Below are 13,085 nucleotides of genomic sequence, written 5' to 3'. Positions count from 1 at the left end.
GTATAGAGAGAGATTCTGCAGCAGTAGCACACTTTTACTTTGACATTCTTAACTGGGTTCGTCACTTGAGACCTAAAGCAGCGTCTCTTTAATACAGCGATCAGTAAAACTTAACCAGAGTGGGAGAGGAATCAGGTTAACAAAACATCTGGAAAGTTGAATGCATCCATAACACTCCTGTCTAACATCTACAGGTACTTTACAAAGTGATACTAAGTCATCATAACTTCATAAGTTCTCATTTTCAAATGATTATGAATACTATTATTTTTATTTGAAGCCGGGTCAGTCTTGACTGTGGGTGTTGGGGACCTCTGTGTCTGCTAGTGTCTATAATACAGTAATATTTTTGTCGACATTATCAAACGTAAGAACTTTTATTTTGAAGAGCACAGGGCAAGGAAGCACACTAGCCAATCAGAGGACCCGCCCACCGACGGAAACAAAATATTGAGTGGTAAATTCGTTTTGTAAGTAAGAACCAAAAAACGAAAAAAACGAGCTGGACTTTTGATTTTCGTTTTTTGCGAAAAAACGAAAAGACGGCTTGTTTATGGTTTCTGCTTGTGTCAATTATTCCCAGAAAACAGACTGATAAAACGTACCTTGGTCAAAATACACGAACCTTTAAAGAGAGAAAAAATGCTTTTACCACTCAATGCAGGTACAAATTTATAACAGCAGGTAGCACAGTTGTCCCATTTACCAGGACTTAGCCTGAACCCTTTACATTTTGTTAAATAAGCAATAGTTGGTCTCGTTCGGCAAAGCCGTTAAAATCCCTCCCACTCTCATTTTATTGGCTGAGAGGGAAGCCCCGGCATATGGTTGACAAAGAGAAACTGGTTAGAAAGACGTCAATCACGATGAAACCAAAACCATTGGTTAGTGGTGCTAGTGCAGTTTAAAGAGTTTCCTTCCAAAATCTAAAGGATAGGCAGGGATGGTCGGAGATACTGGAGGTCCTGCCACAGGAATATGATGTTTTTCTCCACACCGTGGAATTAACTCTACATCTGCACATATTATACATGTAAGTAAAACAGCCTGTTTTGTTTGTTTGTCTTATTAAAACAGATGCAGATTTAAGTGTAATCGCATAACTATTCTCAGAAAAAAATAGCCTTTTCAGTAATTAACCACTTCCGGGAATCACATAAAGTTACACTGTGTATACTCCTCAAAGCACCATTAAATTTAGATTTACGTTTTGTATTGTCGATACTTGCTAGTGTTTCATTTTTCCAGGCTAATTTATGATAAGCCTAAGTGGTTCGTGGCTGAGCTAGCGTTAGCTTAACCTCGTTTGTTGCATGTAACATAGTTCGCTACATCTGAACTTGTTTGTTTCCAATTGAAAATAAGGGCGGCTCTATCTGAAAGTACATCAACAACATAGTAAGCGTCACACCTAACGTTAACCACAACCAAACGCAATAAATGTTGGTCGAATTCAATGAGAGCAAGTTATACTTTTCTGTCGGATGCAGTGAGCAAGTTATTCAGTTAGCTTGAAAGCTAACTAGTGCTAGGAAATTTCGGACGCCGGAGATTGTTTACAGTTTGAATTAATTAGTATACGTTACATCAAATTCATTTTAAAACGAAGGCTCCCTTGTGTACGCCACTGTATCAGTTAAGCGTGATTTTTCACCCATTTAATTCATGGTATGAAGTCCATCGTCGCTGGTACCCCCTTTTACCTGGCTTCTTCTTGTAAGATTTCAAAACTTAATAACGTTAATCTCAGATTTTGCAACAGTACTGGTTAACAATTAAATGTTGGATTTACATGCATTTAAGTTACTTACACAAGCTATACAAAGCTGTACACTTATATGTATCAGTTGTTGATGTAGCTGGAGCGACACGGTCTTTTGTATGAGGAGCTTGTTAGGCCAGCTTTGAATATAGTTCACTTGCGCATACATAGAGCCTATACATGTATACTGGCACCACGCACTTGCATATCCATGCATTTTAAGACGCATATTAGAGAAGGGAAAATCAAATATTTTATCACAGAACACACACACAAAAAAATCCACAGTAAATTAGTCATGGTGAATTCTCACTAAAGGGATAGTCCTGAATAGAGATGATCATGACTATCCTAAAATAACAAAAAGTCATTAGCACTTGCAATTAAGTATATAATACTTATTAATAATGCACAGCAGTAGACAGAAACTGATGCATGTCAGCCCTAGGCCTTCTTCAGCGTTACCAATGTATTATATAATTAATTGCAAGTGTTTGTGAAACCTTTTAGTTGATCACGCCACTTCTCTTTGTTTCATCGTGTATATCCTCACACGATTGACTTGAAAAAAGCTGTCTAGTCTAGCTGACGTACAATCTTATATTGGTTTACTGATTTATTTTTGAACTATTGGTAGTACTCAATGCTGTTGTTGCGGAGTCCGTCCATGAAGGCCATCGCTTCTCCGTCTTTGAAAAGGGATGGATGAGCGAGTGAGTGTCGCAATCAAGAAACTCACTGCTAGATGCTGCTAAATACGGGATATACAGTACATCCGGAAAGTATTAACAGCGCTTCACTTTTTCCACATTTTGTTATGTTACAGCCTAATTCCAAAATGGATTAAATTAATTATTTTCCTCAAAATTCTACAAACAATACCCCATAATGACAACGTGAAAGACATTTGTTTGAAATCTTTGCAACTTTATTAAAAATAAAAGAAAAAATTAATATTAATATTTAAAATTAAATATTCACAGCCTTTGCCATGACACTCAAAATTGAGCTCAGGTGCATCCTGTTTCCACTGATCATCCTTGAGATGTTTCTACAACTTGATTGGAGTCCACCTGTGGTAAATTCAGTTGATTGGACATGATTTGGAGAGGCACACACCTGTCTATATAAGTTCCCACAGTTGACAGTGCATGTCAGAGCACAAACCAAGCCATGAAGTCCAAGGAATTGTCTGTAGACCTCCGGGACAGAATTGTATCGAGGCACAGATCTGGGGAAGGTACAGAAAAATTTCTGCAGCATTGAAGGTCCCAATGAGCACAGTGGCCTCCATCAAGTTTGGAACCACCAGGACTCTTCCTAGAGCTGGCCGCCCAGCCAAACTGAGCAATCGGGAGAGAAGGGCCTTAGTCAGGGAGGTGACCAAGAACCCGATGGTCACTCTGACAGAGCTCCAGCATCTCTCTGTGGAGAGAGAAGAACCTTCCAGAAGGACAACCATCTCTGCAGCACTCCACCAATCAGGCCTGTATGGTAGAGTGGCCTGCCTCTCTTATATTACCACAGGAAAACTTCTCCTCCACCTTTCTCTATTATTCACATTTTCCACTCCTTATTTTGCACTGTATTTCCTTTTTCGTGGAAATCAATTAATTCAGATTTTCCTGTAAAAATGCATATTTCTTTTGGACCAGAGCTTGTTCTAGTTCTTTTGTGATCCCTGGATTGTTGTTTGAAAACACCTTTACAGTTTTTGCTGGGATGTCAGATTCTGTGCAAAACTACAGGTATGAAGTGAGTGAGTCAGTAAGGGGGTCAATGTCCTCATTGCATCCTTCAAAGGATGCATCCCAGTTGGTAACATCAGTGCATCCTCTGAGTTTTTCTACCGCATCATTAATCCACATGGGGATAGTTTTAGTAGGGTTGGGTACTGTTCACATTTGAACTGATGCCGGTCCCGATAGCCGTACGTGGAATTCAATACCGGCACCCAACGGTACCTTTTTTCGGTACTTTACTCAAGCTGTAATAACTAAAAATCATTAGTCATTTCAGTTCTGCCAGTTAAATCATTCACTTCTAGAGATAATATCAGTAATATTTCTAGTAACAATGCACATCACATGTCAGTCAGTCTCTCCCAAGTTTTATTTCAGGTGAGTGATACATCCTATGAATGCGCTGCAGTGTTTCCCCTAGGATGGAGTTATAGCAGTGGAGGTGAGTGTTTGCCCGCATGCAAAAGCAAAGCGCAAAGTGCACCCTGCCGGGAGGTTTCTATGTGTCTGCCGGCACCAGAGGGGCTCTTTAGGCTTAAGTACATAACAGTATTGTAACATAACAATTATTCATTCATAACTCGTTTTTTCAGAATTAACTTGCATCACCAAATTTACCTAACCATTTATCTAACAGTGTTAATTTACTTAAATGAAATGACATTTTCGATGATGAAATAACTTACATTTATCACGTTTATTTAAGGGAATATTATCCAAATACTATGTAGGCTAACGTTAATATCTGACAGCTTTCGCGTGTCACAGTGGCCCTTGCGCATAGTAATGCTGCGTTCGTACAGTAGGAATTTTCCGACCTCCTACTAGAAAAAGTACACTGGAACGCCACTCAAAGTCGGAGTCCTTACTTGTGAACTCGGCACAAATCCATCTACCCCGACTTCACGGAGAATCAGTTATCTGACGCCACACAACAATGGGAATGGCATGCATCTGGAAAGCTTGGAGGTCAGAAATCGGAAATTTCAACTGGGAAATTCTGACCTCTGATTTTGTCTGGAATGCAGCATAAGGCCCGCTCCAGGAAAAAGTAAACAAACGGTGCATGTGGAATACCTACAGTCTTTGTAGATGTAGAAGATGGATCTTCCAAATGTTGTTTATTTCACAGTGAAGCCTATAGGCCTATGTGTTTCCTTGCTATTTCTATCAAATGACTGCGTTTGCTGTAATGTTACTGTGTGAGTCACGTGAAGTTGCAGGACTGTTTTCCCTTCGGCGAATGATAATCCTGAATCCGTGATCAGTGTTGCTTGCTTCATGGTTGACATCTACCTGGTGCTTGTTAAAATCGTTGTGCTGACATTATCAAGTAAGCTCAAAGTTTCTCATTGCACCTTCTCCAAACCTGGTGCTAACGTTACCTCCGTTTTATGCTGAGAGACGGCGCAGCACGGCACGGCACGGAATAGCGGAGTTTAGCGTGGCGGTAATGGTATATCTGGATGATATATATGTAGCTTTATTTTCATAAATAAAATTGTTTCAAACAGGTGTGTGATTGACCTGGATATGAAGCGTCCATAGCGCAAAATGATATAACGTTAGTTTCTAAAGAATAGAAAAGAATAGAATGCTTTTATTGTAATTGTAGGCTCAGCTTACAATGAAATCACAGTTGCATCTCAGTCGGTGCATACAATACAGGACATGACATAAAAACATATGAGAATGATATAATAAATAATAAAAAATATATATATATGTATGTAAATCTACGGTTTTAGCGAAAATCTTGAGTTCTAAGTTCTGTTAAGAATATATGTCTAAATTAAAAAAATATGTATTGTGCAGATATTGTGCAAATATGCAGTGGTGCTGAAATGTATTGTCAGTGCTTTTTAGTGTTGAGTGTGTGGATGGCCGTTGAACAGAAGCTGTCTCTGTATCTGTTGGTGCGTGTTTTGATTGTTCTTAAACGTCTGCCAGAGGTCAAAAGTTCAAAGAGGTGGTGGCCGGGATGTGTGGAGTCACTGGTTATTGTTTTAGTTCTGCTGAGGTAGCGGGACAGAGCAATGTCTTTCAGAGAGGAGAGAGGGCAGCCAGTGATCCGTTCTGTTGTTTTGACAACCCTCTGCAGAGCTTTTTTGTCTGCAGTAGTGCAGCCTTCGTACCACACTGTGATGCAGTATGTCAGCAGACTCTCGATGGTCGCCCGATAGAAGGACACCATCAGCTTCTTCTCTGTGTCATTCCTCCTGAGTACTCTGAGGAAGTAGAGTCTCTGTTGTGCTCTCTTGATGGTGGCTGAGGTGTTGGCAGACCAGGAGAGGTCCTCGGAGGTACCCTCTCCACGCTGACTCCATTTATGCAGAGCGGGGCCGGGACGACGACGCATTTCCTCCTGAAGTCTGTGATGATCTCTTTTGTTTTTGTGGTGTTCAGTGAGAGGTTGTTTAATGAACACCACGCTGCCAGGCACTTTATCTCATCCCTGTATGCTGTTTCGTCTCCTCCTGAGATGTTTGAGGGATGGGCTGGTATGCAGTCGTGGGTGTACAGGGAGTAGAGCATTGGGCTCAGCACGCAGCCTTGAGGCGTGCCGGTGCTTAGGGAGATAGAGGAGGAGATGTGGGGGCCAAGTCTGAAACACTGAGGTCGATTAGTGAGAAAGTCCTTGACACAGGCACAGATGGAGGAGGAGAGGCCCAAGTCCAGAAGTTTATGGAATAAGATGTCCGGTATGATCGTGTTAAATGCTGAGCTGAAGTCTATGAAGAGCATCCTCACGTAGCTGTCTGGATGTTCCAGGTGGGTCAGTGCTGTGTGGGTTGCGATGGCGATTGCATCCTCCGTGGACCTGTTTGCCCTGTAAGCAAACTGATGTGGATTGTGTGACGGAGGCAGTCTTGCCTTGATGTGATGCAGGACCAGTGTCTCAAAGCATTTCATAATCAAGTTACCCAGGTCCTCAGAGACGGGCTTCTTGGGAACAGGGATGATGGTGGCTGATTTTAGGCATGAGGGTACGATGGCTTGTGACAGGGAGATGTTGAAGATCTTGGTGAAGATCCCAGCGAGCTGATCAGCACATGCCTGGAGTACTTTGCTTGGTACTCCATCAGGTCCAGCAGCCTTCCTTGGTTTGACTGACCTCAGCATACGCCTCACTTCCTGTTCCTGCAGTGTGAGTGTGTGGGTGGTAAAGGCTGGAGGTGGGGTGACACTGTAGTAGGCTTATTAATTTCAAAGCGAGCGAAGAAACTGTTTAGCTGTTCAGCCACTGAGGCATCTGCATGTGCAGAGTTGTTGTTGCTGTTGCCTCTGTAGTCGGTGATGTGCTGAATCCCCTGCTATACTTGCCTTGGGTTGCTGTGACTCAGGTGGTCCTCGATCCTCTTCTTGTAGGCTATCTTTGCCTCCCTGATGTCTCTTTTTAGGTCGGCTCTGGCGGTGCTGTACAGTGCCTTGTCGCCTGACCTGAAGGCAGTGTTGCGGTTTTTCAGGAGCATCTGGGCCTCCTTTGACATCCAGGGTTTCTGGTTAGGAAAAACCCAAATTCGTTTTTCAACTGTGACGTTGTCAGCACAGCACTTGATGTAAAAGAGCACAGTCTCTGTGTATTCCTCCAGGTCACCTTGGTCAAATAGATCCCAGACAGTGTGTTCAAAGCAGTCCTACAGCTGAGACAAAGCGCCCTCTGGCCAAGTTTTGATGTTTTTGATACTTGGCTTTGTTGATCTGATGAGGGAGATATAAGCAGGGAGCATCAGCAGGGAAAGGTGGTCTGACTGGCCGAGGTGTGGGAGAGTAATATCTCTGTAGGCATGCTTTATTTTTGAATAAACATGATCCAGAGTATTATTCCCTCTTTTTGCACAGGTCACATGCTGGTAGAAGTCGGGGAGAACAGCTTTTAAGTTTGCCTGATTGAAATCGCCAGCTACAATGTGTATGCCGTCAGGATGTGCTCGCTGTTGTTTGTTTACAATAGCCAGGAGGAGGCTAAGGGCTATGCTAGCATTAGCATCGGGGGGAATGTAAACAGCAGTGATGGTAGCTACACTTAGCTCTCGGGGTAGATAGAAGGGTCTGCATGCCACTGAGAGGGCTTCAAGATCAGGACAGCAATGTCGAGCAGCAATCCTGCTGTTGGAACACCAGTTGTTGTTTAAGTAGATACAGAGACCCCCTCCTCTGCTCTTCCCCGACTCACTGCCTCTGTCCTGCCGGTAGCTTGTGCAGCCTGCTAGCTGTACTGCGGTGTCCGGGATGCGCGGGTGTAGCCAGTTTTCTGTTATAATACTCACACAGCAGGTCCGGACAGATCGGTTTGAGGCGATGAGCAGCTCCAGTTCATCCATTTTTTTAGTGATGGATCTGGCGTTGGTGAGGAAGATGCTCGGTAGCGTAGGCTTGTGCAGTTGTTTCCTAAGCCTGGCTAGTAGACCTGACCGGCATCCTCGCTTCTGCTTTCACTCTCTCCGCCGCCTCCGTTGCCTGCTGGGCCAGCTGGTAATCCACGGCGACCCTGGTGGTCTGGAGATGTTTAACGGGATGTTGTGGGCTCTCCAGAAGTCGCATGTGATGGCGGTATTGTAATGTAATCCAATGTCGATTAAGTCTTGTCAGCTATACACACAGTCTGCTTGACTCAGACTTGGGAACATAGACAAACAAAACACACAACAGATATACCGAACTAGAGAGCCGCTGCACTCATGCGCGCCGCCATCTTGTCTAGTCTAAAGAGACAAGACTGAGCCCACTCTCCACCTCTCCTCTCTCCTCGTTAAAAAAAATAAATTCAGCAGCAGCGGTCATATTTCAGCAGTGGCGGTCCACCGCTGCTAGGTGCATATAGGGGAAACACTGCGCTGGGACACATCATCAGTGATTTTTCCTGGGTTCGTTGGGTGTTTCTGGTTCACTTTAAATGTAAATATTAATAAGATATTTAAAATTACAGAAACAGTGAAGGAAATTAATATGAGCACTGACCATCACAACCAGCAATTATCACAAAGCATACGAAAACTGCTCTGTACAATATAATTGTGCCCGAGCACGAATCTCGTGCGAGGCCCTGTTGAATTTGCTCAGATTATTTATTAGGGCCCGAGCACGAATCTCGTGCGAGGCCCTATTGAATTTGCTCGGATTATTTATTATTATTATTATTATTATTATTATTCTTTTTTGTCCTTCCCCAAGATTGCATTTTTGGCGGCCTGAAGATACCCCAAAACTCCCCAAACTTGGAACATACGTCACATGTGGTGAAAAATTTGATAATTCAACATGATTGGGGGTGGGTGTGGCCAGGGGACTCCATAGCGCCACCTAACGTCGAGTCATGTGACAAAAAACCTTCTCGGATCATCATGAAATTCGCAGGACTGATGCGTCTCAAGGATTTAGCCAGGAATTATTTTTGTCAGAATTTTTGCCGTAACAGGAAGTCGGTCATCTTGAATGGCGCGTGACGATTTTCGTTTTTCCAACACTGTTTTCGGGACTTTAGGATGGTCGCAGACTCACCAAATTTGCTATGTAGCTTCTATCCCATGAGTACATTAATTCAATACCATAACTGCCCTCAGGCGTGGAACGACAGCTCAGTAGCGCCCCCTAACGCCTCCCTTATGGCTTTTCCATTCTATATGGACCCATTTTCTATGCCTCGTACTTTAACTAACTCGTCCTACAGATTTAACACCACAGACTTCACATTCACTCAGTAGCATCCTCAGACCTTCAACCGCCTGCGTTGTGCTTGGTGGGCGTGGCGGTGCGGTTTATTTCAATGACCCTTATGGCTTTTCCCATTCTGTACTGACCCAATATGTCTATGCCTTGTACTTTAACTAATTCGTCCTACAGATTTAACACCACAGACTTCACATTCACTCAGTAGCATCCTTATACCTTCAACAGCCTGCGTTGTGCTTGGTGGGCGTGGCGGTGTGGTCAATTTCGATCCTTCGCCATCGCGCAGGAAGTCCTTATAACTTCAACATACAATTTCCCATCTACACCAAATTGGTCACACATGTAGAGGGGTTGTCACTGAATAGGTCTATGCATTAATACTGTGTTAAGTGAACAAATGGCTCCATAGCGCCCCCTGGAATATTTCAAACTTGAAGCTCCGCATATTAACGAAAGTCAGTACGCATATGTATCATCACCAGACGCACAAAAAACCCTCTTGGCCACATACCCTCAGTCCAAGAGGGGCTCACCCTGAATACGTCTCTGCATCAATACTGTGTCATATCTATAGCGCCACCCACTGGACACAGGAAGTCACTGAATATGTCACTGTTGTGTTTTCAGTGACACGGATTCCAGTTAGGTAGGAAATTTTCACAGGCAACGGGCAAGCACACATCTGGCTGCACGCACTCCGACAGCGCCACAGCCCGACGTACGTGGGGCGAGGGCCCGTTCATCGCCGCTTGCAGCTTTAATTAGGGCCCGAGCAGGGAACCTGCGAGGTCCCTATTGTTTTTCGAATGATTATTATTATCATTATTATTATTATTATTATTATTATTATTATTATTATTATTATTTTATTCCTTCGTCCAAAATGATCGCATTTTTCACTGCCTGAATGTGAATGAAAACTCGAGTTTATTTGGCAAAGTCATTAGGCTTCGTGAAAAATTTTATAATCTGTTGTCGTTGTGAATTTCCACCACTACGTGGCGCTACAATCAAGAAAAGTGCGTTTTGGCTAATAACTCCCACATACTTTGTCGCACATTCAAAAACCTTATATCCACGCGTTCAGTGAATTGTGCTGAATCTCCTGATATAGGCCAGGCCCATTTTTGCCTATCGTGTTTTTTCGCTAGCTCGCGAAATGTCGCAAACCTACTTTTTCGAACTCCTCCCAGGCAATTTCACCAATTTGCTCCAAACTTTGCACACAGCATCTGTGGACCCTCCTGACAAAAAGTTATTAAAAGAATTTTGATATTCCAAAGAATACTCAAGTTATTAAATAACAACTTCCTGTAGATTACAGTCAAAACAGGAAGTGTTGCATATCTCCACATTGGTTTGTCCAAATGACGTCAAACTCAGGATCCTACTTCCTCATGAGGTCCTAAGGCTCTGTGCTAAATTTTGGTTGATGACCACTAGGTGGCGCTCTTTAAATTGAACTATTTTATATCTCGACATCGGTTGGTCGGATTAACACAAAACTTGGTACACTCATTGCCAATGCCCTCCTGAGGATAGCTGACAAAGGGGTGACCGATCTGACACTAGGTGGCGCTTTGGTGGCAGTTTCTTTTTATATTTGGCACTGTGCCCACACCATAACACTTATGGATATGAAATTGACAGGGGTGGTGTAGACCGGCCCCTGTAACTCACACACCAAAAACGACCAGCAGGTGGCGCTATCATCAACACAAACCGTTTTTGCCTAATAACTCCCACATACTTTGTCGCACATTCAAAAACCTTATATCCACGCGTTCAGTGAATCTTGCTGAATCTCCTGATATAGGCCACGCCCATTTGCGCCTAGGGTTTTTTTCCGCTAGCTCGCGAAATGTCGCAAACCTACTTTTTCGAACTCCTCCCAGGCAATTTCACCGATTTTCACCAAACTTTGCACACAGCATCAGTGGACCCTTCTGACAAAAAGTTATTAAAAGAATTTTGATACGCCAAAGAACACTCAAGTTATTAAATAAGAACTTCCTGTGGACTCGAGTCAAAACAGGAAGTGTTGCATATCTCCACATTGGTGTGTCCAAATGACATGAAACTGTAGATACTACTTCCCCATGAGCCCCTAAGGCTCTGTGCAAAATCTTGGCCCATGACCACTAGGTGGCGCTATTTAAATTGAAGTATTTTATATCTCGACATCGGTTGGTCAGATTAACACGAAACTTGGTACACTGATTGCCAATGGCCTCCTGAGGACAGCTGACGAAGGTGTTACCGATCTGACACTAGGTGGCGCTCTGGTGGCAGTTTCATTTTATAATTGGCACTGTGCCCACACCATAACACTTATGGATATGAAACTGATTGGGCCGGTATAGACTGGCATCTGTAACTCACACACCAAATATCACCAGCAGGTGGCGCTATTATCAACACAAAACCACTTTTTGGCTATCAGTTAAGACATGCGCGCACAATAACGGGGCAATGGGTCCGGGTAAGGAGCACGCCCCGACAGCAGCACGGCCCGACCCGCGTGGCCTGCGAGGGCCCGTTCATCGCTGCTTGCAGCTTTAATTGAATTTATTATTGTTAGCAAATTGATCAGTAATCAATAATATTTCAAGCACAGAAGCAGAAAAGACTCTTGAGGTCCACAAACTTACAAACAATGTAGCTTCAAAGCATATAATACACGCTATAAATCTCTAATATCTGCCCAGACACTAAATAAGCCTCACTTGTGACAGCACTTGTGGCGGTTTGCATGTGTCTGTCCGCCTACTTAGTCCTGATCATGCAACAATGAGAGTTCAGCGGCTTCAGCAATCATTTGGCCACAACATGCGTGTGGAACAATCAAGCCTTCCGAGCACATCATTTTCCCATTTAGTGTTAAGTCCTTGACAGGGTCTGTAGAGCTGATAAACATCCTAAACTGACTTGTTTACAGTGTGTCTTATTCACAGATTGCAAGTCTGATTGCAAAGATGTCACTGCGATGTGTGCCGGGAACTTCAGTTGCCCACCCAGATTGTCCATCAACTCTGCATAGTGATTCGAGCTTGCCAGCGGTAGCGACCATCACCCAGGGCCTTCAGACAGCTGCTCAGGATGTGCTCGAGAGTTCCTTTCCCAGAGCAAAGAGGGCAGGAAGGTGTGGCAGCCTTGTCCACTAGTGGTGGTTGTATTTTAAACTGATTGGAAATTATGAGTTTGAGTTTTGACCGCATGAGCTATCTGTAGCAGCTCAGTGTTGAAGCTACCCAGCAGCAGATTGAGTTAGCCAACAATGCGAAGTCAGCAGTTATAATTTTGTTCAATGATATCAAATAATGTATATATCCTTAAATATGAGCACACATCATTTTATGTGAAGTAAGTGAATTAATCATAATCGGTTGCGATGCAAACCTCCATTAGTGTGTTTATGGGAATTCCCATCCCATTATGTGTTAGCATTGAACTTGCGGGCTGAGCGCTTATTATATTTAATCGATTTGGAAAGCAAAAGATGTCTATTGTACTATTTCCTCATAGACAGTATGCAGTTCACATGCTATTGGTTTCATACTTAAAAACATACTGTTTTTACTAAACTAAACAGCATGTTGGTATGGAATTTCAGAGGCGGCCAGTGGCTGAGTTTTGGGGAGACGTCTCATTCTGTCTTTCTCTTTGTAACACTAGTGTAATACCGCTTTTCCACCAAAATTAGTGGGTCAACCCGCTAAAAATTGACTACTGACCCCATTCCCACTTAGGCAAGGCAGCCCGTTTGTGATTTTTATCTGAAGTGTTACGTTGTACGTCACTGACGTCATGTTTCACGTCATGTGCCAGAAACGGTTGTAACAGAAGGGAAAACAACAATAGAGCCATTGGGAAAGAAGCGTCTGTAAAACGGTGGATAAATTGGTTTG

At 43.2% G+C, this 13,085-nt stretch overlaps 1 protein-coding gene across 1 annotated transcript in view; it reads left to right on the top strand.

The window, feature by feature from the left end:
* The first annotated feature begins 948 nt into the window (after positions 1 to 948).
* LOC141016420 (kelch-like protein 25) overlaps positions 949 to 13,085 on the top strand; it is a 34,605-nt gene continuing 22,468 nt past the window's right edge. The window contains exon 1 of the mRNA XM_073490776.1: positions 949 to 1,033. The gene's annotated coding sequence lies outside the window, so the exon portion shown is untranslated. The remainder of the gene's footprint in view (positions 1,034 to 13,085) is intronic.

This window comes from Pagrus major, chromosome 21 (assembly GCF_040436345.1).
Source record: "Pagrus major chromosome 21, Pma_NU_1.0".
In the NCBI taxonomy this organism is placed as follows: domain Eukaryota; kingdom Metazoa; phylum Chordata; class Actinopteri; order Spariformes; family Sparidae; genus Pagrus; species Pagrus major.
This window is presented reverse-complemented; position numbering and strand designations above follow the sequence as displayed.